Source organism: Hyperolius riggenbachi, chromosome 5, assembly GCF_040937935.1.
Source record: "Hyperolius riggenbachi isolate aHypRig1 chromosome 5, aHypRig1.pri, whole genome shotgun sequence".
Classification (NCBI taxonomy): domain Eukaryota; kingdom Metazoa; phylum Chordata; class Amphibia; order Anura; family Hyperoliidae; genus Hyperolius; species Hyperolius riggenbachi.
This window is the reverse complement of record NC_090650.1, coordinates 75,608,858-75,634,717: the sequence shown is the minus strand read 5'-3', so window position 1 is coordinate 75,634,717 and position 25,860 is coordinate 75,608,858. Positions and strand designations below refer to the sequence as shown.

Genomic DNA, 25,860 nt, shown 5'->3' with positions numbered 1-25,860 from the left:
ATAGGGATGGATGGATGGATGGAGAGGGGAGAGGGACAGATAGGGATGGATGAATGGATGGATGGATGGAGAGGGGAGAGGGACAGATAGGGATGGATGGATGGAGAGAGGAGAGGGACAGATAGGGATGGATGGATGGATGGAGAGAGAGAGGGACAGATAGGGATGGATGGAGAGAGGGACAGATAGGGATGGATGGATGGATGGAGAGAGAGAGAGAGAGGGACAGATAGGGATGGATGGATGGAGAGGGGAGAGGGGCAGATAGGGATGGATGGATGGAGAGAGAAAGGGTCAGATAGGGATGGATGGATGGATGGATGGATGGATGGATGGAGAGAAATAGACAGATAGGGATGGATGGATGGATGGAGAGAGGGACAGATAGCCAGGGATGGATGATGGATGGAGAGGGGCGAGAGACAGATAGGGATGGATGGATGGATGGATGGAGAGAGATAGACAGATAGGGATGGATGGATGGATGGATGGAGAGGGGCGAGAGACAGATAAAGATGGATGGATGGATGGATGGATGGATGGATAGATGGAGAGAGATAGACAGATAGGGATGGATGGATGGATGGATGGATGGATGGATGGAGAGGGGCGAGAGACAGATAGGGATGGATGGATGGATGGATGGATGGAGAGAGATAGACAGATAGGGATGGATGGATGGATGGATGGATGGATGGATGGAGAGTGATAGACAGATAGGGATGGATGGATGGATGGATGGATGGATGGATGGATGGAGAGAGGGACAGATAGCCAGGGATGGATGATAGATGAAGAGGGGAGAGAGACAGATAGGGATGGATGGATGGAGAGAGAGTGAGAGGGACAGATAGGGATGAATGGATGGATGGATGGATGGATGGATGGATGGATGGATGGATGGAGAGAGGGACAGATAGCCAGGGATGGATGATAGATGGAGAGGGGAGAGAGACAGATAGGGATGGATGGATGGAGAGACAGAGAGGGACAGATAGGGATGGATGGATGGAGAGGGAAGAGGGACAGATAGGGATGGATGGATGGAGAGAGAAAGGGACAGATAGGGATGGATGGATGGATGGATGGATGGATGGATGGATGGATGGAGAGAGATAGACAGATAGGGATGTATGGATGGATGGAGAGAGGGACAGATAGCCAGGGATGGATGATGGATGGAGAGGGGCGAGAGACAGATAGGGATGGATGGATGGATGGATGGATGGAGAGAGATAGACAGATAGGGATGGATGGATGGATGGATGGATGGATGGAGAGGGGCGAGAGACAGATAAAGATGGATGGATGGATGGATGGATGGATGGAGAGAGATAGACAGATAGGGATGGATGGATGGATGGATGGATGGAGAGGGGCGAGAGACAGATAGGGATGGATGGATGGATGGATGGAGAGAGATAGACAGATAGGGATGGATGGATGGATGGATGGATGGATGGATGGAGAGTGATAGACAGATAGGGATGGATGGATGGATGGATGGATGGAGAGAGAGACAGATAGCCAGGGATGGATGATAGATGAAGAGGGGAGAGAGACAGATAGGGATGGATGGATGGATGGAGAGAGAGTGAGAGGGACAGATAGGGATGAATGGATGGATGGATGGATGGAGAGAGGGACAGATAGCCAGGGATGGATGATAGATGGAGAGGGGAGAGAGACAGATCGGGATGGATGGATGGAGAGAGAGATAGACAGATAGGGATGGATGGAGAGAGGGGCAGATAGCCAGGGATGGATGATGGATGGAGAGAGAGAGGGACAGATAGGGATGGATGATGGATGGAGGGGGTGAGAAAGACTGGGCACTCTGGGGAAGCTGGGGCGATGTGCTCCTGCACAGACACACCTGTGGACTGCATCAAAAGAAGTTCCCCTCACTCGTGGCTCCCTCCATCCCCGACACTCAGACTGCCAGCCCTGTAGTTCAGCAGTGGGTGGCCCAGCAGCATTGATGGCAGAGCGAGTGAAGCCGCCGTATTTGAGGTACACAGCGCCACCACTGGTCTCCCTCTGTCATCACAGCTGCCGGGTAGCCCATGGCTGAACTAACACGGGGCTGACAGTGAGTGTCGGGGATGGGAGGCAGCCGCGGGGAATAGAAAGCCCTGCGCATGTGCGCCCTTGGCTGCCGGGCGACCTGAGCGACTGCTCCGGTCGCTCAGGTCAAAGGCCGGCCGTGCTATCTACCTATACTGAAGGCACCCATACCTAGCTACCTAAATGTTGGTAGATCTCCTGGACTTGGCAAATTTTAAAGCCGAAAAAGTGTGGGAACCCTTGTACTACTCTAACAAATACTAGCACTGACTGCAGTACTACAGTACTAACTACACAATAACACAGTAATCCTATCCCCTAATCCCTAACCTAACCTACACCTAAGGCTAATAGCTTGCCAGCAGGCAGCGGCTGGCCTGGTCTGTGCACAGCACACACACAGACACATAGCAGCTGCCTGCAGCGCACACTCTGACTATCACACAAATTACATCAAGCTAATTAATGATTTAAAGGGGAACTGAAGAGAGAGGTATATGGAGCCTGTCCTGTTTATTTCCTTTTAATAAATACCAGTTGCCTGGCAGCCCTGCTGATCTATTTCTCTGCAGTAGTATCTGCATAAAACCAGAAACAAGCATGCAGCTAGTCTTGTCAGATCTGACTTTAAAGTCTGAACCACTGAAACACCTGATCTGCTGTATGCTTGTTCAGGGGCTATGGCTAATAGTATTAGAGGCAGAGGATCAGAAGGGCTGCCAGGCAACTGGTATTGATTAAAAGGAAATAAACAGGACAGCCTCCATATACCTCTCTCTTCAGTTCCCCTTTAACAATAGTGTAGTGATAGTGAAAGGGTTAATCACTGAACAGCTTATCACGGTGTACAGCCCTTGCTACTAGGCCCAGCAGCACTGGAGCACACACTCTGACTGTCTGTCACACTATGACATCAATCAAGCTAATTAACGATTTAACAATAGTGTAGTGATAGTAGTGAAGGGGTTAATCACTGAACAGCTTTAGGTTTATAACTGTGTACAGCCCTTCCTAGTCCACCAGCACTGGAGCATGTCTTTCAGTGAGCATTCAGCAAGCTAAGATGATATGTCTCCTCATGGCAGCCCTCCTTATATACAGGGGGGCTGGCCAGTGTTCCTTTCTGTGATTGGGTGCCAGGGTTTAGGCTGGGAGCCCTCTGATTGGCTCAATGAGGTCAGATGGGGCTGGCCAGGGTTCCCCTCTGTGATTGGTTGGTAGGACTTCTGTTGGGAGCCCTCTGATTGGCTCCAGGATGTCATCTCCTTAGTTACAGTATTTCGGATCCGGATACCTGCAATATCCGTGGATATCTGCGCCCAAATATCCGCAGATAGCTATCCGGATTTTTTTAAAATCCAGAATCCGAATCAGATAGCGTAAAAAAGTTCGGATATCCGGGTTGGAAACAGTAAATTCGGGCGCCTGAGGCTAGTGGACAAATCGGGCGCCGCCATTCACTTCTATAATAAATATCGTTTAATGGGCGCCCGGTAGGAAAAAAGGGCGCCGGAGAAAACTAACGTTTTAAAAGCGGCGCCCGGAGACTTAATGTTTTATTACTGTTTCTCATGATTACACATTATTTAATGATTTATACATGTTTAAATATTATTTTTAAACGAAAAACCAGTACAATATTTTTTCCAAACATTATTTTTAAACGAAAAACATTACTTTTTTTTTCTTTTCTTTTTTTTTTTTTTACATTATTTTTAAACGAAAAAAATAACAGGGGGGTCTTAGGTTTAGGCACCAACAGGGGGGTCTTAGGTTTAGGCACCAACAGGGGGTCTTAGGTTTAGGCACCAACAGGGGGGTCTTAGGTTTAGGCACCAACAGGGGGGTCTTAGGTTTAGGCACCAACAGGGGGTCTTAGGTTTAGGCACTAAAAGGGGGGTCTTAGGTTTAGGCACCAACAGGGGGGGTCTTAGGTTTAGGCACCAACAGGGGGGTGTTAGGTTTAGGCACTAACAGGGGGGTCTTAGGTTTAGGCACCAACAGGGGGGTCTTAGGTTTAGGCACTAACAGGGGGGTCTAGGGGTTAGGGGTAGGTACAGGGAGGGTTACTTAGGCACCAACAGGGGGGGTCTTAGGTTTAGGCATCAACAGGGGGGTCTAGGGGTTAGGGGTAGGTACAGGGAGGGTTACTTAGTAATTTTTTTTTTTAAACGTTATTATACGTTTCATTATTTAAACGAAAGATTAACGTTTTTACAATTGCCGATTTAATGCACATTATTTAATGATTTATAACGTTTAAAAACATTACTTTTAAACGAAATACATTTTTAAACGTAATCCATGTTTATCGTTAAAAACCCGGCGCCCTTTTTTCCCATCGCCCCTTTTTAACGTACGCATCCGGGTTACCCGGATATCCGGAATCCTGATGAGCAGCACTGTTCATCAGTTTATTTTCACCTCAGTATTCCTTTAAGCAAAAGTTTGGCTATTTTAACCACTTTTGCAAAATGAGAGAAGAAAATTGTAAGAAAAAATAACAAATGATTATGCTTTATAACAAAAAATAGGAGAAATATAAAACAGTGATATACGGTAGTAGAATTAGTCATAATAGTAAGCAATACATGATGATATGGAAAGAAAAAAAAAGAAATAAATTGCCAGGTTGAACAAACAATGTTATTTTAGGTAATTATAAATAATAAACAATAACAGAACTACATAATACATAATGAGAAGCATTGTATGAAGATTTACTTTTAATAGAGTAATAATGTATGTAAAAATTATTTTTTGATGCATTTATTGTCTGCAGTTTGCCTTATAAAATTGTATATTGCACAATAAATAGAAAAAAAACTGCTAAAGCGATCTGGAATAATGAGAAGCAAAGCATGATGGCTTAATTTTTTACAGAGTTAACTAATAAGAAGAATGAAAACAGCAAAAAGTAAAATTGTAAATTTGGAAGGTAAAGCACACTGCAAATGTGAGCTTCAAGTGGTCTGAAACTCAGCATTTCTTCTTTGCTCTAAAAGATTCCTTACAACCTTAAACCTATTAGCACACAAAAAATGTAGCAGAACAACATTCAAACAGTTAAACACAACATTTTCCTGCTGTGAGAGGAGACAACATTATCTTTTGTTTACATTCCTCAGTTGTTACATTGTGTGTAACAACTGAAAACAAGCTCTCTCAGCTTCAAGCATGCACCCAGAAGAGCTCACTAGAAGATTTTAATATATAATAAAAAGCAGCTTGAATAAAATGAAATGGCAGCTTTCAGAGCAGATAAACTGTACTTTGGAAACTTGTAATTTGTAAATGGACAATATTACTTGTGCTCAAAAGCAAATATGGTGATTGTCAGGGCAAAAACACATTTTTGATGAATGTTTTGTCAGAGTTTCAGACCACATTAAATTACTACAGGTTACATTGCAGTTGCAGTGCAACCTACATTAGAGGTAAATTCCACTGTCATTATAAAATTCCCAGAAATAAAGATTTATACTGCACAAGTCTTTCCATAATTATATGTTATAAAATGTTTTTCTGTTTCATTCTGCAGCCAGCTAAAGATTTTCAAAAGTGACTATATTTTTTTTTTATTTGCAGCTCTTTGGAGCCTTGGCACCGTATTCTGTGTGGAGTGCATGCTGCTCAGACTCTCCTACCTTACTGAATGAGTAATTACCTGCACAAAGCAGAAGCATTTGTTACTCAATTTAACAACTTCTTAATTAAGTGATTGCCAGAAAAGTTTTGTTACTCCCAACTACACGTTTCTCTTAGGAATACTTTGGAATTGTCATGTTATTATTATTATTCTCATTAAACTTTATTTATAAAGTACTAACATATTACACAGTGCTGTACAATAGATGGGGGGGATGAGAATACAACATTGAACAATATATGAAATGGACATTGCAGCATTATACAAAGGTACAAAAAATTGTGAAACAATAAACAATGGCTGATTGCAAGATGTCAATAAATATACAAGATGAGTCACTGAGTCCATATGGTGGTGAAGAATAGAGTGGGGCCGAACCTCCGATTTTAGGTTCGCGAACTTCCGCGTAAGGTTCGGTTCGCGGAAAAGTTCGCGAACCGCAATAGACTTCAATGGGGATGCGAACTTTGAAAAAAAAAATTATGCTGCCACAAAAGTGATGGAAAAGATGTTTCAAGGGGTCTAACACCTGGACCCCCAGGTGGAGGAGTGGGATACATGCCAAAAGTCCCCGGGAAAAATCTGGATTTGACGCAAAGCAGCGTTTTAAGGGCAGAAATCACATTGAATGCTAAATGACAGGCCTAAAGTGCTTTAAAACATCTTGCATGTGTATACATCAATCAGGTAGTGTAATTAAGGTACTGCTTCACACTGACACACCAAACTCACCGTGTAACGCACCGCAAACAGCTTTTTGTGTAGTGACGGCCGTGCTGGACTGGCGCGCACCATGGCGAGAGTGCAGGTTTTGGTGGCTTTACAGCCCATATGGTCGCCTGGCTGATGTAGTTGAATGACAGAACAGGTATACAGTGGCGGGTTCACTGAACACAACAGGTATGCAGTGGCGGGTTCACTGAACAGGAATACAGTGGCGGGTTCACTGAACAGAACAGGTATGCAGTGGCGGGTTCACTGAACAGAACAGGTATGCAGTGGTGGGTTCACAGAACAGGTATGCAGTGGCAGGTTCACTGAACAGGTATACAGTGGCGGGTTCACTGAACAGAACAGGTATACAGTGGCGGGTTCACTGAACAGAACAGGTATGCAGTGGCGGGTTCACTGAACAGTACAGGTATGCAGTGGTGGGTTCCCAGAACAGGTATGCAGTGGCGGGTTCACTGAACAGGTATGCAGTGGTGGGTTCACAGAACAGGTATGCAGTGGTGGGTTCACAGTACAGGTATAAAGTGGTGGGTTCACAGAACAGGTATGCAGTGGTGGGTTCACTGAACAGGTATGCAGTGGTGGGTTCACTGAACAGGTATGCAGTGGTGGGTTCACTGAACAGGTATGCAGTGGTGAGTTCACAGAACAGGTATGCAGTGGCAGGTTCACTGAACAGGTATGCAGTGGTGGGTTCACAGAACAGGTATGCAGTGGTGGGTTCACAGTACAGGTATGCAGTGGTGGGTTCACAGTACAGGTATGCAGTGGTGGGTTCACTGAACAGGTATGCAGTGGTGGGTTCACTGAACAGGTATGCAGTGGCGGGTTCACAGAACAGGTATGCAGTGGCAGGTTCACTGAACAGGTATGCAGTGGTGGGTTCACAGAACAGGTATGCAGTGGTGGGTTCACTGAACAGGTATGCAGTGGTGGGTTCACAGTACAGGTATGCAGTGGTGGGTTCACAGAACAGGTATGCAGCCAGGAACAAGCTAAGCCTAACTAATCTTTCCCTATGAGAGACAGTCTGCAGCAGCTCGCCCTACTCTCACTTACGCAGGCACACGAGTGAGCTTAATGGCCGCCGCTGCCTGCCTTTTATTAGGGGGGGGGAGTGGCTCCAGGGGCTAGTGTAGCCTAATTGGCAACACTGGGCCTGCTGACTGTGATGTAGAGGGTCAAAGTTGGCCCTCATGGTGCATTATGGGGCGAACCGAACTTCCGCAAAAGTTTGCCTGCGGGACGCGAACGCGAACCACTGAAGTTCGCATGGAACCGTTTGCAGGCTAACCGTTCGGCCCAACTCTAGTGAAGAAGAGCACACGGGAAGGGGCCTTGTCAAAAATACTTATAATCTAAGTACAATCTATGTGCATGTTTTTTTGCACATAAAAATACTGTATATACTCGAGTATAGGTCTAGAAATGTAGGTCTGATTCACTTCCTAAAGGTATAGGGGTTGACTTATACATGAGTCACAGGCAACACAAAGCACACTGAGTAATGTGTGTACTATCAGTGACATTCCCAATTGCAGCAATTTACCCAGAGGTAAGTGATACTTTGAGGAAAAGAAATGCCACGAAAACACAGGTCTGAAAGTCCTGGCCACAACAATTAACAAGGAAAGGGGCAGGGGGGAAATACTGGGCTGCATAAAAGGGAGTGATAAATTGCAGCACTTGTGGGCCTGAAGGAGGTACTGGCTGCACTTAAGGGACAGGAGGGGTTAATGGATGCAATACTGTATGCAGTGCAGTCATCAACCTCTCCTGGTCCCCAAGTGCAGCCATTAACTTTGCTGGGTAGACTTCTAGTTGAGTCAATAATAAATTCCAGCTTAAGAGGGTTGAATATTGGAGTCGACTTATACACGAGGTCGACTTGTATTCAGGTATATACGGTAATGGCATTGAACAATGTTTGCCATGAATCCTTGTAAAGTGTAGAGGTAAACACAAATTACTGCAGTTTTCTCAGGAATTATGGAATTTAACCTTAGTTTCAACTTTAGAGTGTAGCTCTACTTTCCTGAATAAAAATATGATGACATGTATTTCAGTATTGACATATTTTTTATATATTATAATTATTACAATGTACAGTATGGGATCACAAAACAAAATGGCTGCTCTCCTCTAGAAAATTCACCTAAGGATACTGTGGAGCCACAACACATTTAAGTCTATGCAATATTCAATTACAAAACAATATGGTTGATCCTGGCACTTTGGCCTAATCTTTTCAATTTTCTCCAACAACACTCTACAACCACAAACAATATAGCTGCACCTATAAAATGACTGTGAACTCTAAATTGACAAGAAATATATTTGTTTGCTAGGAGCAAAAATATTGCCCATACCTAACCCGAAGCCTTACATTATAGTTTCATCTCGTTCCCAGTAAAAGCTGTTCTAGGATACTTGAAGACCAGTGCCCACTAATCCTATCACGTCACCAGAGATGTTGATGGTTGGCCAATGGGAGCAGCTTTCTGAAACAAGAAGAGATGATGATCACAATTTATGATTCATCTTGAAGCTTCACTCTGTACACATATGAAAAATGGCAATTTAAAGTCAGCATCAACACACCATACAAATTCGATTCAGAAATTTGGTCTAATCCTACCACATCCTACCACAATCCAACTACTTCCTACTACAAGTAGTATGTGGGCCTAACAGGAAAATCCGTTTAGGTATATTCCGTTACAACTCTACAACTTAAGCTGGAAAGTATTCATAATGTATGGCCAGCTTTAAATTAAAGATAAATCACAATGAAGACAATATTCTCCGTGGTGTTAGGGTGCAATCGGTGGAAGGGAAGAACAATGCGAACAGGAAAATTCATAAAGTAAGATAATGTGGAATACTGTCTTCCTGGGGTCTGCTTTTTGTCACTGGATACTGCTTATAGGGCTTTATGCAATTCACAAACTTGCCACCGATGAGCACTGGCGAATTCTATAATCAGGCAATTCCATGTGGCATCCCCTTTTTCCCAGGGTGCTTCCTGTCAAATATAGACAAGAACTTTTAACCTGCTAAAATACATGCCACTACTTTGTTGGCCACCAGGACACATGCCGCTCACCGCTCCTTCTTTTGATGGCTCTCCAGCAATACTGTTCAGAGAGCCCTTGCAAAACATCTTTGATCCTCCTGCTGGGTCTTGAGTTTTAACCAATGAGAATCCTTCCTCATTAAAAGGTCCAACATAAGCCAGATCTCAACATAAGTCCCCCCTACCCGCAGGACATATACACCCTCACCTACTCCTGGGTACCTGAGGTGGGGAAGTGCTCCTTGTTCATGATATAGACGAGGGGACTCTGTAAGAGAAGGGGAGGCTTTCTCTTACAGAGTCCCCCATATCATGTACCAATCAGTGGTGGGATGAAATTTTGCATCGAAATTCGCAATTACGCATCGTAATCGCAATGTGAAATTTCAGGTAAAATTGTAATTAATTTCATATGTAATAGTAGTATTTCACAATTTCGCATAATTTTTTGCATCATTTTTGTGAAATTTTGCATGATTTTGTGCTGACTTTAGTAATTAATAGCAAAGATCCAATACATGCTATTGCTACCAAAATTGCTACACATGTTAAAGCGGAAAGAAAATGTAAGGCTTGGTGGTGTATTCTCCACAGTCAGCATGCAACGCAATGAGCTGACGTGGAGGAGGTACACACACTAGCACAAGGAAACAGGCTATCCCTAGTATAGTGGAGGGGAGGACTGACTCCAAAAGGAGATTGTGGCGCACAGAGCCGGTGCAGATCCGACAGCCACAAACAATACTTTTGCGATAACGTCTCAGCGCAAGGTAGCGCTGAGCGCATAAACCAGAACTGAGGAGATCAGGACAGGTAGACAGAATGAACGCTTGCTAGCTAGCCGCTACTTAGTGACAGCAAGCGTCCACAACAAGACAGACTGGAATGAGGCAGCCAATGCGTTTGCAGCGATGGCCAGTAGTGCTCAGCAGAGCTCGAATATTCGAGTAGCTCGAATATTCGAGCTCTTTTTCAGCTATTCGAGCTCGGTATTCGAGCTCCGAATAGCTGGAGCTATTCGAATGGGCTATCCGAGTACACTCGAATAGCCCATTCACTATTCGAGCTATTCGAGCAACCCGGCGCTATTCGAGCTCGGTACCGAGCTCGAATAGCGTCATAGCCCAGATTGATGTCCTTAGAGCCAATCAGAGGGCTCCCAGGCCCTCTGACGGCAGCCAATCACAGAGGGGGACCCTGGCCAGCCCCTACCCTATAAATAGCGGCCGCCATGTTCCGTTTCTCCGTGCTTGCCTGAGACTTGTACAGAGAGAGAGTTGCTCCTTTGTGCTTTGGCTTAGCAAGAGCTCTATTGTGGTCATTTACCTAGCGTTTTTGCTCACATACACCTCCTATACACACCTATATTGTTGTTAGTTATTTAGACATTGTATTTTAGTTAGTAGCTTGTGTGTTACATTAGAGACAGGCAGCTGCTGCAAGCTTACAGGTTTAGGCCTCAGGGGGGCCTTGCCTCTGTGGGCAGCTGTCCTCTGTTTATTTCTCTCATCTATACCAGTATTTCTGCTGTCCTTTACTAATAGTATTGTAGTTATACTGTACTAGGAGTAGGACACTCACTGACTGTCACTGTTTATAGGCTACTAGCTAGCTCCTGCGTGTGTGCACTCACTCACTGTCTGTGTGTACACACACTCTATTTCCTTCTGATTACTGATAGATTATTGTTAGTTAGTTGTACTTACTTACTACTTACTCTTACTGTACCCGTAGGGACACTCACTGTCACTGTTCATATAGGCTACTAGCTCCTGCGTGTGCGCACTGCACTCACTGTCTGAGTGTACACACACAACACACACTCTATTTCCTTCTGATCGCTGATTGATTATCGTAATTAGTTAGTTGTACTTACTGTTACTACTTACTCTTACTGTACTAGGAGTCTAGGACACTCAGTCACTGTCCATAGGCTACTAGCTCCTGCGTGCGTGCACTCACTGTCTGAGTGTACACACACCCACACTCCATTTCCTTCTGATCGCTGATTGATTATTGTAATTAGTTAGTTCTACTTACTGTTACTACTTACTCTTACTGTACTAGGAGTCTAGGACACTCAGTCACTGTGTTCATAGGCTACTAGCTCCTGCGTGCGTGCACTCACTGTCTGAGTGTACACACACCCACACTCCATTTCCTTCTGATCGCTGATTGATTATTGTAATTAGTTAGTTCTACTTACTGTTACTACTTACTCTTACTGTACTAGGAGTCTAGGACACTCAGTCACTGTGTTCATAGGCTACTAGCTCCTGCGTGCGTGCACTCACTGTCTGAGTGTACACACACCCACACTCCATTTCCTTCTGATCGCTGATTGATTATTGTAATTAGTTAGTTCTACTTACTGTTACTACTTACTCTTACTGTACTAGGAGTCTAGGACACTCAGTCACTGTGTTCATAGGCTACTAGCTCCTGCGTGCGTGCACTCACTGTCTGAGTGTACACACACCCACACTCCATTTCCTTCTGATCGCTGATTGATTATCGTAATTAGTTAGTTGTACTTACTGTTACTACTTACTCTTACTGTACTAGGAGTCTAGGACACTCAGTCACTGTCCATAGGCTACTAGCTCCTGCGTGCGTGCACTCACTGTCTGAGTGTACACACACCACCCACACTCTATTTCCTTCTGATCGCTGATTGATTATTGTAATTAGTTAGTTCTACTTACTGTTACTACTTACTCTTACTGTACTAGGAGTCTAGGACACTCAGTCACTGTGTTCATAGGCTACTAGCTCCTGCGTGCGTGCACTCACTGTCTGAGTGTACACACACCCACACTCCATTTCCTTCTGATCGCTGATTGATTATTGTAATTAGTTAGTTCTACTTACTGTTACTACTTACTCTTACTGTACTAGGAGTCTAGGACACTCAGTCACTGTGTTCATAGGCTACTAGCTCATGCGTGCGTGCACTCACTGTCTGAGTGTACACACACCCACACTCCATTTCCTTCTGATCGCTGATTGATTATTGTAATTAGTTAGTTCTACTTACTGTTACTACTTACTCTTACTGTACTAGGAGTCTAGGACACTCAGTCACTGTGTTCATAGGCTACTAGCTCCTGCGTGCGTGCACTCACTGTCTGAGTGTACACACACAACACACACTCTATTTCCTTCTGATCGCTGATTGATTATCGTAATTAGTTAGTTGTACTTACTGTTACTACTTACTCTTACTGTACTAGGAGTCTAGGACACTCAGTCACTGTCCATAGGCTACTAGCTCCTGCGTGCGTGCACTCACTGTCTGAGTGTACACACACCCACACTCCATTTCCTTCTGATCGCTGATTGATTATCGTAATTAGTTAGTTGTACTTACTGTTACTACTTACTCTTACTGTACTAGGAGTCTAGGACACTCAGTCACTGTCCATAGGCTACTAGCTCCTCCGTGCGTGCACTCACTGTCTGAGTGTACACACACCACCCACACTCTATTTCCTTCTGATCGCTGATTGATTATTGTAATTAGTTAGTTCTACTTACTGTTACTACTTACTCTTACTGTACTAGGAGTCTAGGACACTCAGTCACTGTGTTCATAGGCTACTAGCTCCTGCGTGCGTGCACTCACTGTCTGAGTGTACACACACCCACACTCCATTTCCTTCTGATCGCTGATTGATTATTGTAATTAGTTAGTTCTACTTACTGTTACTACTTACTCTTACTGTACTAGGAGTCTAGGACACTCAGTCACTGTGTTCATAGGCTACTAGCTCCTGCGTGCGTGCACTCACTGTCTGAGTGTACACACACCCACACTCCATTTCCTTCTGATCGCTGATTGATTATTGTAATTAGTTAGTTCTACTTACTGTTACTACTTACTCTTACTGTACTAGGAGTCTAGGACACTCAGTCACTGTGTTCATAGGCTACTAGCTCCTGCGTGCGTGCACTCACTGTCTGAGTGTACACACACCCACACTCCATTTCCTTCTGATCGCTGATTGATTATTGTAATTAGTTAGTTCTACTTACTGTTACTACTTACTCTTACTGTACTAGGAGTCTAGGACACTCAGTCACTGTGTTCATAGGCTACTAGCTCCTGCGTGCGTGCACTCACTGTCTGAGTGTACACACACCCACACTCCATTTCCTTCTGATCGCTGATTGATTATCGTAATTAGTTAGTTGTACTTACTGTTACTACTTACTCTTACTGTACTAGGAGTCTAGGACACTCAGTCACTGTCCATAGGCTACTAGCTCCTGCGTGCGTGCACTCACTGTCTGAGTGTACACACACCACCCACACTCTATTTCCTTCTGATCGCTGATTGATTATTGTAATTAGTTAGTTCTACTTACTGTTACTACTTACTCTTACTGTACTAGGAGTCTAGGACACTCAGTCACTGTGTTCATAGGCTACTAGCTCCTGCGTGCGTGCACTCACTGTCTGAGTGTACACACACCCACACTCCATTTCCTTCTGATCGCTGATTGATTATTGTAATTAGTTAGTTCTACTTACTGTTACTACTTACTCTTACTGTACTAGGAGTCTAGGACACTCAGTCACTGTGTTCATAGGCTACTAGCTCCTGCGTGCGTGCACTCACTGTCTGAGTGTACACTCACCCACACTCCATTTCCTTCTGATCGCTGATTGATTATTGTAATTAGTTAGTTCTACTTACTGTTACTACTTACTCTTACTGTACTAGGAGTCTAGGACACTCAGTCACTGTGTTCATAGGCTACTAGCTCCTGCGTGCGTGCACTCACTGTCTGAGTGTACACACACAACACACACTCTATTTCCTTCTGATCGCTGATTGATTATCGTAATTAGTTAGTTGTACTTACTGTTACTACTTACTCTTACTGTACTAGGAGTCTAGGACACTCAGTCACTGTCCATAGGCTACTAGCTCCTGCGTGCGTGCACTCACTGTCTGAGTGTACACACACCACCCACACTCTATTTCCTTCTGATCGCTGATTGATTATTGTAATTAGTTAGTTCTACTTACTGTTACTACTTACTCTTACTGTACTAGGAGTCTAGGACACTCAGTCACTGTGTTCATAGGCTACTAGCTCCTGCATGCGTGCACTCACTGTCTGAGTGTACACACACCCACACTCCATTTCCTTCTGATCGCTGATTGATTATTGTAATTAGTTAGTTCTACTTACTGTTACTACTTACTCTTACTGTACTAGGAGTCTAGGACACTCAGTCACTGTGTTCATAGGCTACTAGCTCCTGCGTGCGTGCACTCACTGTCTGAGTGTACACACACTAAATTTACTTGTGATTACTACTGATTATTGTAACTGCTAGTTGTACTTCCTGACTGTTACTACTTACTTACTGTACTAGGGGACACTCACTCAGTCACCTCACCAACCAACCCACTCCATTAAAGTACCCCACTTTTCACCCGCCCTTTTAAAAAACTTTTGTCTATACGCCCAAAACATTAAAGATGTCTGGAAGTGGCAGCCAGCGCGGTTTGGGCAAGGGGAAGGGCAGCAAGGGAATCAGGAGGAGAGGGAGCAGCATTGTGGCAAGACGCGGCCGCGGGCGCGCCACCATGCACAGTTCCGCAGCAGCAGCAGCAGCGTCAGTGGCTAACATTCCTCCCATAGCCACTGGCCGTGGACGCCTTGGGCGCCGCCCAGCAGGAGCATCTGCAACTCACGCTGCAGAGACACAGCAGCAGCAGCGTGTAGCACCTGCTCCCATTTTCCTCCAGCCGTGTCGGAAACGTCCCATTGAGGAAAAGGATGCAGACACTGTGGTGCAACTCATGACGGAGGATGAGCAGCCCGCCATCAGCTCTGCATCCGAGGCCTCCACCCTCACCACCACCACCACCACCACCCCTGTTCGCAGCAGCCGCCCAGCAGGGCCTGGGGAGGAGGCCAGTTCACCATCAGTCGCCGACCTGTCACTCAGCAGTCTTTTTACCCCAGGCACCATCAGGGTATTGTCTGCTGTTGTTGGCGATTTTGAGGAGGAGATGCTGATGGGCACTTTGGGGGAGGAGGGATTGGACAGCAAGACTGTGGCGACAGTCAAGCGTCCCATCCATGCATCAGGAGAGGAGTTTGGGGGGTCATCATCCCAGCAGGACATGTTTCAGGAGGGGCATGATGATGATGACCCGGTGACAGACAGAGACTGGGTGCCACCACCTCCAGGGGATGTCGTCCTCAGCAGCTCTGAGGAGGAGGAGGAGGATGCGCTTGTGGGCCTTGCAAGGAGGCGCATCATTGCAAGCATTGGCAGCGTCCCACAGCCTGCTGGTGTCTCAGGCTCAGCAGCAGCAGCATCAGCCAGTACCACCACCAGCCGCACCCAAGCCCCCCCCCCCAACCACCACAGGGAGACAGGCAGCAGCGCTTCCATGCCGTAGGGGGATGTTTCTGTCACCAATCTGGCGGTTTTTCACCATGCCCACTGTGTACAGCAAGTACGCCACTTGCAACCACTGTCAGCGGAAGTTGAGCAGAGGTGCAGACCCCTTAAAGTTCAGCACCAGCTCGCTCATCAACCACCTTGCGGCTAAACATTTCCACCAGCATGAGGAGTTCCAGAGGCTGAAGGCGTCTGGTGCTGGCAGTGGCACCACACCCATCACTGCACAGCCTTCAGCAGCAGCAGCAGCAACAGCAGCCACCCGCCCTCCTGCTCCTCCAGCAGCACCAGCAGGAGTGCGGAAACGCACTGCTCCTCCCCCCTCTGCAACTCCTGCCGCCGACACTGAGGCCTGTTCTGGCAGCCAGTCCTCAGTGGCCTCCTCTGCTGTGTCTGCTGATTCCCGTGTAAGCAAAAGGCCACGCCAGAGCCTTTTGAGCGAGTCCTTCCAGGGGGTGGTTAGGGCTCTGCCTCCCAGCAGCCGTCGCGTGCGGCAGCTGAACGGCTTGCTGGCACGGGCCATGTGCTCCCAACTCCTGCCGTACACGCTCGTGCAGGAGGGGAGCGACATTCGTGCGCTGCTTGCTTGCGCAGCCCCAGACTGGCAGCTCCCCAGCAGACACTTCTTTGCCCGCAAGGCCATTCCTGCACTGCACCGCTTTGTGATGGCCAATGTGGAGCGAGGGCTGGAGCACGCGGTTGGTGAAAGGGTCCACGTCACCATGGACTCCTGGAGCAGCCGCTTCGGGACAGGCCGCTACCCAGGGGCGGCGCCAGGGGGGTGCTTGGGGGTGCTCGAGCACCCCCTAGAATTGTCCAAGCACCCCCAAAGCACCCCCTGGAGGGAACTGACTTCAGGCGTCTAAAAGACGCCAAGTCAGTTCACAGCGGCAGCACGGAGCAGCAGTCAGGGCTACGGTAAGATGGCCGCCCGGAGCCCTGTTCTGCAGACTTCGGGCGGCCATTTTCCCGTAGCCCTGCTCTCTGCATGCAGGCAGGAAGTCTCGTCGTGACGTCGGGAAGGAAGAGGATCGTGGGCGCGCGGGCGCTGCGCGCCACAAGGAGGTTGGGACTCGGGACAGGAGGTCGGGAAAGAAGGTCTTCTGGCTGTAGGTGAGTATATGGGTTTTTCTTTTCTTTTTCAGGTGATGCGGATTGTGCATATTGGGGTCATATCTGCTACGGATTGTGCATATTGGGGTCATATCTGCTACGGATTGTGCATATTGGGGTCATATCTGCTACGGATTGTGCATATTGGGGTCATATCTGCTACGGATTGTGCATATTGGGGTCATATCTGCTACCGATTGTGCATATTGGGGTCATTTCTGCTACCGATTGTGCATATTGGGGTCATTTCTGCTACCGATTGTGCATATTGGGGTCATTTCTGCTACCGATTGTGCATATTGGGGTCATTTCTGCTACCGATTGTGCATATTGGGGTCATTTCTGCTACCGATTGTGCATATTGGGGTCATATCTGCTACGGATTGTGCATATTGGAGTCATATCTGCTACCGATTGTGCATATTGGGGTCATATCTGCTACCGATTGTGCATATTGGGGTCATATCTGCTACCGATTGTGCATATTGGGGTCATATCTGCTACCGATTGTGCATATTGGGGTCATATCTGCTACCGATTGTGCATATTGGGGTCATATCTGCTACCGATTGTGCATATTGGGGTCATATCTGCTACCGATTGTGCATATTGGGGTCATATCTGCTACCGATTGTGCATATTGGGGTCATATCTGCTACCGATTGTGCATATTGGGGTCATATCTGCTACCGATTGTGCATATTGGGGTCATATCTGCTACCGATTGTGCATATTGGGGTCATATCTGCTACCGATTGTGCATATTGGGGCCATATCTGATAACGATTGTGCATATTGGGACCATATCTGCTACCGATTGTGCATATTGGGGCCATATCTGCTACCGATTGTGCATATTGGGGCCATATCTGCTACCGATTGTGCATATTGGGGCCATATCTGCTACCGATTGTGCATATTGGGGCCATATCTGCTACCGATTGTGCATATTGGGGCCATATCTGCTACCGATTGTGCATATTGGGGCCATATCTGCTACCGATTGTGCATATTGGGGTCATATCTGCTACCGATTGTGCATATTGGAGCCATATCTGATAACGATTGTGCATATTGGGGTCATTGGACGTTTTTTGTTAAAATATGCTCACATTACGTGTATTTTCTTGAGAAAACCTGCACAATTATGTGAATTTTCTGGGAAAAGGGTCACCAAAACTTGGGCCCTCTGTCTTTGCGTTGCACTTTTAAAGGGAACCCGAGGTGAGAATAATATTGAGGCTGCCATATTTATCTCCCTTTAAGCAATACCAGTTGCCTGGCTGCCGTGCTGGTCCTCTGCCTCTTATTCTTTCAACCATAGACCCTGAACAAGCATGCAGCAGGTCAGGGGTTTCTGACAATATTGTCAGAACTGACAAGATTAGCTGCATGGCTTGTTTCTGGTGTAATTCAGTTCACTACTACAGCCAAATAGATCAGCAGGGCTGCCAGGCAACTAGTATTGTTTAAAAGGAAATAAATATGGCAGCCACCATATCACTCTCACCCTGGGTTCACTTTAAATTACAGTTAGCCCCGCCCTCATCCGGTCATGACCACGCCCATTTTTTCGCCGCGGCGCGCTTTGCGCGCCGCAGGTTGTAGCCACACCCATTTTTGCCGCAGGTCGTCAGCTCCCCCGGAAATTGGTCCAGCACCTGCATAGCACCCCCTAAAAAAATTTCCTGGAGCCGCCACTGCCGCTACCTGTCCTTCACTGTCCACTGGGTCAGCTTGGTGGAAGGGGGTGAGGATGGGAGAGCAGCAGCGGGCACAGCAGCAGCAGCAACACAGTGGGTGGTGCCACCCCGCAGGGTCAGGGGAACTGCAGCAGGTTCCTCCGATCCTCTGCCATCCTCCGGCACACCTGGCCAAACCCCCCGCCTCAGCAGCAGCGTGAAGGCCCGCCACTGCCAAGCGCTGCTGCACTTGGTCAGCCTTGGGAAGACCAAGCTGACGGCAACCCATGTGTTGGTCAAACTCCAGGAGCAGGAGAGGATTTGGCTGACCCCCAGAGGCCTCAGAGTCGGAGAGGTGGTGGCCGACAATGGGGCCAATCTGGTTGCCGCAATAGACAGGGGAAACCTGACCCACATCCCCTGTCTTGCCCACGTGCTGAACCTGGTGGTGCAGAAGTTCCTGCGCACCTACCAGGGGATGGGCGAACTGCTGGAAACGGCAAGGAACGTTGTGCGTCACTTCCGGCGCTCGGCTGCAGCCTGTGCGAGCCTGGAAGACGTGCAAAAGGAGCTGGATCTGCCACGCCATCGGCTGATCCTTGACGTTCCGACTCGCTGGAACTCCACCCTGGCGATGTTGGAGCGTCTGGTTGAACAGAGGCACGCTGTCAACCAGTACCTTGCCATGACCACTGTTTCCGCAGCTCAGAGAAGGGACAAGACCAGCAACATCCCGTCCATCGTCCCCGATGATGACTGGAGGCACATGCAGCAGGTGTGCTTTGTGCTGGCTCCCTTCCTGCAGGCCACAAACATGGTGAGCAGGGACCATGCTATGGTCTGCGAGTGGGTGCCCCTGGTTTCTCTGCTGAACAGGGCCCTCGATGCTTTGCTGGAACAGGGAGCGGCAGCCTTGGACCAGCAGGAGCGGCAACCAGCTGCGCAGTCCACCTCTGAGGGGGAGGAGGAGGACTTGGTGGAGGTCCCTGACCTGGCTGCTGATGAGGGGGATCAGCACAGCGCAGCTGAGTTGGTGCGGGGGTGGAGAGAGGATGAGGCGGCAGAGGAGGAGGATGAGGACAGCACTGACGTCGATGTGCCAGCAGACGTGGCCCGCCTCTTCCCAATGGCAGCGCACATGCTGACGTGCCTGCGCAGGGACCCCAGGGTGATCCAGATGAAGCAGAGGGAGGACATCTGGATCAGCATGATGTTGGACCCACGCCTCAAGGGGAAGTTGAGCCAGTTCCTGCCGCCTGCAGGAGGAGACCCAGCGCAACAAATAAGGAGCTTGCAGCAGGCCCTTGTTGAGCGCTTGGAGGAAGCCTTCCCCCAGCCTTCCACCCCCACTGTCCAGCAGCCAGCACAGAGGCAGCAGCAGGTGCCTGCATCCAGCAGCAGCAAGCGCCCCACAGACCTGCTGTCTCTCAGCCACGAGCTCTACAGGACTGTAGAGGCTCCGGCAGCAGTGACTAGAGAGGAGATGCATGCAGCAGCATCCTCCTCCGGTCACAGCCAGCGCCTGACCCGCATGGTGGCTGACTACATGGGGTCGTACAGCGGGCTTGACAGCGATGCCCCTGTTGATCCCATGGAGTATTGGGTCAAGCGCATGGAGATCTGGAGCGAGCTGGCGCAGTACGCCCTGGAAGTGCTGTCCTGCCCCCCTTCCAGCGTGCTGTCCGAGCGCTGCTTCAGTGCAGCTGGTGGCGTGGTCACCGAGAAACGCTCACGTCTGTCTCACAAGTCTGTGGACAGACTGACGTTTCTCAAGATGAACCAGGCGTGGGTGGAAGGCGAGTTCCTGGCCCCTGTTGTCGGCGAGAGGGGGACATGAACTGGCTGCCGGAACCATCGTTAATGTGCCTTACCACCCTTTACCACCTCCTGGCTCCTGCTCACTAAGCCAGCCTGGTTCACTTTGACTATTACGTCGCCTGCAGCCACACATTTTACACCTACAGTGGGCTGCTGTGTACTGCCCTTCTGCTGTCTGTCTGTGTTTCCCACTGCCAGGGTACACAGAATTACCTTCTTCTGCTGCCACTCTGCCACCAGCTATTACGTCAAACAATAGCTATATTGGTTGCAAAACCAAAACCAAACAAACCATTAAAAAAAAAAAAAAAAAGGTTTAATTTTTCTGAGGTGCCCGGGTTGAAAACTGTGTTGTTCCAGTTGTGTATTGGACACAATGTGGGCTGCACGACCGCTGTCTGGGACCTCCTGTTTAGTGTTGGGCGAACATCTAGATGTTCGGGTTCGGGCCGAACAGGCCGAACATGGCCGCGATGTTCGGGTGTTCGACCCGAACTCCGAACATAATGGAAGTCAATGGGGACCCGAACTTTTGTGGTTTGTAAAGCCTCCTTACATGCTACATACCCCAAATTTGCAGGGTATGTGCACCTTGGGAGTGGGTACAAGAGGAAAAAAAAATTAGCAAAAAGAGCTTATAGTTTTTGAGAAAATCGATTTTAAAGTTTCAAAGGGAAAACTGTCTTTTAAATGCGGGAAATGTCTGTTTTCTTTGCACAGGTAACATGTTTTTTGTCGGCATGCAGTCATAAATGTAATACATATAAGAGGTTCCAGGAAAAGGGACCGGTAACGCTAACCCAGCAGCAGCACACGTGATGGAACAGGAGGAGGGTGGCGCAGGAGGAGAAGAAGGCCACGCTTTGTGAGACACAACAACCCCGGCCTTGCATGAGGGCAAGAAGCGTGCGGATAGCAGGCTTTGTACCGCCATGCAGTCATAAATGTAATAAAGATAAGTGGTTCAATAAACAGGGACCACGCGGCAACGCTAACCCAGCAGCAGCAGACGTGATGGAACAGGAGCAGGCGCAGGAGGAGAAGGCCACGCTTTGTGAGACACAACAACCCAGGCCTTGCATGAGGGCAAGAAGCGTGCGGATAGCAGGCTTTGTACCGCCATGCAGTCATAAATGTAATAAAGATAAGTGGTTCAATAAACAGGGACCACGCGGCAACGCTAACCCAGCAGCAGCAGACGTGATGGAACAGGAGCAGGCGCAGGAGGAGAAGGCCACGCTTTGTGAGACACAACAACCCAGGCCTTGCATGAGGGCAAGAAGCGTGCGGATAGCAGGCTTTGTACGGCCATGCAGTCATAAATGTAATAAAGATAAGTGGTTCAATAAACAGGGACCACGCGGCAACGCTAACCCAGCAGCAGCAGACGTGATGGAACAGGAGGAGGCGCAGGAGGAGAAGGCCACGCTTTGTGAGACACAACAACCCAGGCCTTGCATGAGGGCAAGAAGCGTGCGGATAGCATGCTTTGTACCGCCATGCAGTCATAAATGTAATAAAGATAAGTGGTTCAATAAACAGGGACCACGCGGCAACGCTAACCCAGCAGCAGCAGACGTGATGGAACAGGAGCAGGCGCAGGAGGAGAAGGCCACGCTTTGTGAGACACAACAACCCAGGCCTTGCATGTGGACAAAAAGCGTGCGGATATAGCAGCAATGCTTTTTGCCGCCATGCAGTCATAAATGTAATACAGATGAGAGGTTCAATAAACAGGGCCCGGAAACGCAACACCATCCCAGATGTTCATTGGTCATGTTACTTGGTTGGGGTCCTGGAGTGTTGCGTAGTCATTTCCAATCCAGGATTGATTCATTTTAATTTGAGTCAGACGGTCTGCATTGTCTGTAGAGAGGCGGATACGCCGATCTGTGACGATGCCTCCGGCAGCACTGAAACAGCGTTCCGACATAACGCTGGCTGCCGGGCAAGCCAGCACCTCTATTGCGTACATTGCCAGTTCGTGCCAGGTGTCTAGCTTCGATACCCAATAGTTGAAGGGTGCAGATGGATGGTTCGACACAGCTACGCCATCTGACATGTAGTCCTTGACCATCTTCTCCAGGCGATCGGTGTTGGAGGTGGATCTGCACGCTTGCTGTTCAGTGGGCTGCGGCTGCATGGGTGTCAGAAAATTTTCCCACTCCAAGGACACTGCCGATACCATTCCCTTTTGGGTACTAGCTGCGGCTTGCGTTGTTTGCTGCCCTCCTGGTCGTCCTGGGTTTGCGGAAGTCAGTCTGTCTGCGTACAACTGGCTAGAGGAGGGGGAGGATGTCAATCTCCTCTCTAAAGTCTCCACAAGGGCCTGCTGGTATTCTTCCATTTTGACCTGTCTGACTCTTTCTTCAAGCAGTTTTGGAACATTGTGTTTGTACCGTGGATCCAGAAGGGTATAAACCCAGTAATTGGTGTTGTCCAGAATGCGCACAATGCGTGGGTCACGTTCAATGCAGTCTAGCATGAATTGAGCCATGTGTGCCAGAGTCCTACCAGAATCCTCATCATCCTCTTGTGAGCGTTGTGATAGTTGTTGTGATGCATCATAGTCGTCACCTTCCTCCTGGTCTGCTTCTGCTGACCATTCGCGTTGAATTGTTGAAGTCCAACGTGCACCGCTCTGGCCCTCGTCAGTGGTGGCATGAAATTCCTGCTCCAACTCCAGCTGTTCCTCCTCCTCTTCTTCGTCATAGCTGCTGGGGCCAGCGTTCCCTGAGGCGGATGGCCTGATGTTGGTACCATCACGCTGATCGTTTTCTCCTTCAGATTCCCCCAGTTGCATCATGACAGCTGTTTCCTTGATTTTTAACATCGACCTCTTCAGTAAACACAGCAGTGGTATGGTAATGCTGACTGAAGAGTTGTCACTGCTCACAAGCAACGTGGATTGCTCAAAATTTTGGAGGACTTGGCAGAGGTCCAACATGTTGGCCCAATCGGATCCACAGAAGCTTGGCAGCTGGCCGGATGCGCCTCGGTACTGCGCCGTCATGTACTGGACCACTGCACTCTTCTGCTCGCAAAAGCGGGCTAGCATGTGCAGCGTAGAATTCCAGCGCGTAGGGACATCACACAGCAAGCGATGGTGGGGGAGATTGAAGCGCTCCTGCATCTTGGCGAGTGCCCCCGAAGCAGTACTGGAATTTCTACAATGTTTGGACACTCGACGCACCTTCAACAGCAGATCGGGCACGCCTGGGTATGTCCTCAGGAACCGCTGAACTACTAGGTTCATCACGTGCGCCAGGCAAGGGATGTGTGTCAGCTTAGCCAACCTTAAAGCGCGAATGAGATTACTCCCATTATCACACACAACCATGCCCGGTTTCAGGTCCAGCGGTGCCAGCCACAAATCCGTCTGTTCCTTTATTCCCCTCCAAATTTCCTCCCCTGTGTGCTGCTTATCCCCAAGGCAGATTAGCTTCAGCAACGCTTGCTGACGCATGCCAACAGCTGTGCTGCACTGCTTCCACGATCCTACTGCTGCTGGGTTAGCGTTTCCGGATGAGGTACAGCTTTGAGATGCGTTGGAGGAGAAGGAGTCAGAGAGGTAGGTGCTGCTGTTATCCAGTGGGAGGGACGGCGGTGCAGCTGTTTGTGGCGTGGGCAACACCCGTGCCGTAGCAGGTGAGGAATCGCTGCCAGGCTCCACAAGGTTCACCCAGTGCGCGGTAAGGGAGATGTATCGACCCTGGCCGAACGCACTCGTCCAGGTGTCAGTGGTGAGGTGAACCTTGCAGGCAACGGCATTCTTCAAGCTTCGGGTTATTTTGCTGACCACGTGCTCATGCAACTCAGGCACTGCAGAGCGTGCAAAGTGGTAGCGGCTGGGAACCACGTAACGTGGGATGGCCACTGACATCATGCCCTTGAAGCTGTTTGTCTCCACCAATCGATATGGCAGCATTTCGCAGGCCAGAAGCTTGGCTATGCTGGCTGTTACTGCCACGGCCCGGGGGTCATTTGCTGGCAATTTCCTCTTGCGCTCAAACATCTCCGACACAGACAACTGAACCGTAGCGCTGCACACGGAAGGGCTGTTGGTTGTTGTGTTTGATGAACACTGGGAGACCTCAAGAGCACTACTCCGGAAAGTGACAGTGTCAGCGTCGTCTGATGTTTGTGAATGTTGTGAACCACGCAATGGCTGGGCTACTGCTGCTGCTGAGGCGGGTCTGGTGAACCCAAGGGAGGCAGTGTTGTTTCTGGTACCCTGTCCTGACGCGTTTGCCCAAAGAGTGGGATGTTTGGATAGCATGTGACGGCTCATGCTGGTGGTGGAGAGGTTGTTAATATTTTTCCCCCTGCTCAGGCGGGTCTTGCACACCTTGCAAATCGCCATGGTAACATCCTCAGTGCAGTCTTCAAAGAAAGCCCAGACTTTGGAGCACCTGCCTCCTTGCTGGCGATTTCTGTTTGCTCCTCTTTTGCCTCTCACTTGAACTTCCACGCTTGTGGTGCCTGAAATTGCGCGCCGCCTACCTTGTGGCACAAGGCGAACTCGTGCAGCAGTGTGTTCTTCAACAGACTCATCTGTGCTGCTGCTACGACGGCGATGTTCTCGTTCACAAACAAAATCTGGGTCTCTGTCCACATTGTCCATACCCTCCTCTTCCATCTCCTCAAACTCGTCATATGTCATTGTGGGCCACCGCCGTGGAGTAGAGCTCCCCACAACAACCTCTGCGCAGCACACTCCAACGTCGTCTTCCAGATCTTGTCGGCCGACCTCCTGCAATTGCAACCCCTCCTGCCCAAATTGCTCTGGGATTTGGGTTTCCGAGTCCTCTTCGGACTCGCCTCGTATTTCAGTGCGCGGTACATTTCCCACAGTTAACGGTTGTGAATCCAGGCACAACATTTCTGGCTGTTCCTCCATTGACCTTTGAAAGGTGGAAGTTTGTTGGGCTGGGAATAGCTCCTGCGAATACCCCATTGTGTCCTGAGGTAATTCATCGGACTGGTTATCTGGCAGTTGTGTGCGTGGTGTCGCTGCCGGTTGTGTCAGCTTTGTGCCCACTGGCTCCTTGTAACTGGCTGAGGACTCGGACCTCGTGCGTGATGTGCTGGTGCTGCTTAACCCACTGCTGGACGCTTGAGAGGTCATCCAAGTAATTATCTGGTCCTGTTCTTTTGGATTTGTGAGGGTTGTTGTCCTGGACAACATGGGTGGTATTGAGTGGGTTTTCTTGGGTGCTCCCCTGTGGCCTGTACGTGAACCGTCAGGGGAAACACCTCTTCCCTTGCCCCTCCCTCTTTCACCGGATTTCTT

At 48.6% G+C, this 25,860-nt stretch overlaps 1 long non-coding RNA gene across 1 annotated transcript in view; it reads left to right on the top strand.

The window, feature by feature from the left end:
* Positions 1-5,837, top strand: part of LOC137519641 (uncharacterized) — a 41,921-nt gene extending 36,084 nt beyond the window's left edge. The window contains exon 3 of the long non-coding RNA XR_011021058.1: positions 5,656-5,837. This is a non-coding gene — a long non-coding RNA (uncharacterized lncRNA). The remainder of the gene's footprint in view (positions 1-5,655) is intronic.
* Positions 5,838-25,860: the final 20,023 nt, after the last annotated feature.